The 2,460-nt window shown below is 43.3% G+C and overlaps 1 non-coding gene across 1 annotated transcript; it reads left to right on the forward strand.

Moving 5' to 3' along the window:
• The first annotated feature begins 1,178 nt into the window (after positions 1-1,178).
• On the forward strand, positions 1,179-1,249 carry TRNAE-CUC (transfer RNA glutamic acid (anticodon CUC)). Its single transcript has one exon. It is a non-coding gene; the product is annotated as a tRNA-Glu (tRNA).
• The last annotated feature ends 1,211 nt before the right edge of the window (positions 1,250-2,460 follow it).

Raw genomic sequence — 2,460 nt, forward strand, 5'->3', positions numbered from 1 at the left:
TTTAAAGTGCCTAGACTTTCCTTTTTTGTGTGCTACTTTTAAATGAATGGATCCCCAACATGATTAAACATCTAAAATTAGCATTCTCTATTTTGCAGCTAACTCCTGCAGAAAGCTTAGGAATGCAGCCTAGGCTGGAATTCTGCACCTGGGCCGAGGGGCTATTCTTGACCAGATGTTGCCCATTGGTCACACCTGCAAAAGGCTTTGCTGGCCCTTTCATTTCTGGATATTACTATTCTTAGCATAATTCCTCTAGCTGCAGTGGAGATAAGTGCCTTCAGAAGGAAGAAAAGGCTGAGACCTAGAGGTGAAGTGATTTTTTTACCTGGAATACACTGCAGGGTTGGAAAGAATGGGGTGGTTATCTTTAGCAAAGAAATTCTGTTTTGATAAGGCCATGGGGGAGGGGGCAATGTGAAAGAATAAGTAGGTCAGTTCATTTTTTCCAGCTTTTCTGAGTCAGTCCTTGGGCTGCTCAAACACAGGGGAACAGGAGCCCTGACAACCCGTGGGTCAGCAGAGCATATGTTGTTTAAATAAAACCTGGCAATGCACTGAGCTATAGCTAGTCTTCAGAATCCTGCCTTTCCTACAAAAAGATCACTGGCTCTGTTCCCACTCTTCTGGCTGCTCTATATCTTGGTGTCTACCTTTCCCTGACCAACCACTTTTTTCCAAAACTGGTATACAGAACGTGTAATCCTTCATAGAATTGCTCATTTTCCTGAGCTATGAGTATTTTTCAAGCATCGGTTGAAACTAGGGAATGAAGACTGTTAAAATTATAAGTTTCCCGTTGAGCTCCAGCTACTGGCCTGGACTGTAATAAGGTCTGATGACTTGGGAAGAGCTGAGCGAATCTCCCTCAAACTTATTAATGTACAGAATAAAGCAGACTGGCAGCATCTCCCTGCTCACCCACTGGTCTTTTACCTACGGAAGCCGTTGTCCTTAGAGAAAGTCTTCCATCATTTCTCATCTGCACTCCAGCCCCAGCTTCAGATACGGATCTGCATCACTCATGACCAGGAATTCCCAATCAAGAAGTTTCAAACTCCTAACTAGATGCATCAAACCCCATCCGCAATCCTCCCCCTACCTCCACACACACACAATGTCTGGACCCAAAACACTGAAGTGAAAAGGCCACAACTTCCTATACATTTCTATGAGAGGCATTGGTGGTTCAGTGGTAGAATTCTTGCCTCTCATGCAAGAGACCTGAATTCAATTCCCAGCCAATGCACCTCATTCACAGCCACTATACATCCCATGCACAGCTACCACCCACCTGTCAGTAGGGGTTTGCACATTGCTAAGATGCTGAACAGGTTTCAGCAGAGTTTACAGACTAAGAGAGACTAGGAAGAAAGGCCTGGTGCACTACTTCCGAGAATCAGCTAGTGAAAACCCCGTAGGTCACAACAGTCTGATCCTGTTGTACATGGGGCTGCCATGAGTCGCAGGTTGACTCAACAGCAGCTAACAAGGACAACAACACATTTCTAATCTACCACAGGTCAAAGCTATGGCTGTGTTACTGCCCCATTCAACAAAAAAAGATTGTAAATCACTATCAAAACCATCAGCAATTAGGAATAGAAAAGGTAAATGACGAAAACAGCAGAATCAAAGGAGACGCTTTTGCAATGCAGTCTTGGGAGACAGAGAAAGTCTAGATTGGCACTTGTGGGTCTGCAGTGCGAAGGGGACAGTCAAGTGCCTGATGGAGATGGTGGGAAGTCATGACAAGTGGAACAAAGGCTCTCTCCTTGGAGTACTATACTGGAGAGGAAGATGAAGAACAACTAGTAGGCAAACAGGTAGGAGTCTCTCAGAACTGGCCACTGAGAATACTAATTTGCTTGAGTGTTTTCAACTAACAACTAACATTTAATGAACACTTTTTTCAGACATTGCTCTAATTGTTTTACATGCATCAGCTGATTTAATCATCACAACACCCTATATAATAGATACTATTATTATCCCCATTTAAAGATGAGGAAACTGAGGCAGAAGTTTTGTTTGTTTGTTTTTCCAGGTGGACAACCTGAGGATATATTGTTGTCTAGAAAGAGTTTATCTCAAGTCTTTCCTGAAGGAGATTGAAGCATCTGGCAAGACTAGCAGCTTTACACATTCAACATAGCACCCTAAATCTAGAATTCTGTTCTTTTGGATCTCTGTGCAACCACTAAATGAGGAATTCTGTCACCTAAGCCTACTAACATGGTAACTGACTCTGCCTTCATAATATGGTGTCTGCCTTGGACAGAATCTTTCACACAAAATGCTTTGCATAAGTGCCTAGGAGCCCTAAAGGGACAGAGAGCAGAAGCCACTTACAGAAACAGGCCATGCAACTGTGCTTGTACCTGTTTGTTAATAAACATTTGCACATGTGCCAGAATCTGGTCTGAGACTTGCTTTCATTATAACTTACCACCTGGTAGC

This window comes from Trichechus manatus, unplaced genomic scaffold (genome assembly GCF_000243295.1).
Source record: "Trichechus manatus latirostris isolate Lorelei unplaced genomic scaffold, TriManLat1.0 scaffold00079, whole genome shotgun sequence".
Lineage (NCBI taxonomy): Eukaryota > Metazoa > Chordata > Mammalia > Sirenia > Trichechidae > Trichechus > Trichechus manatus.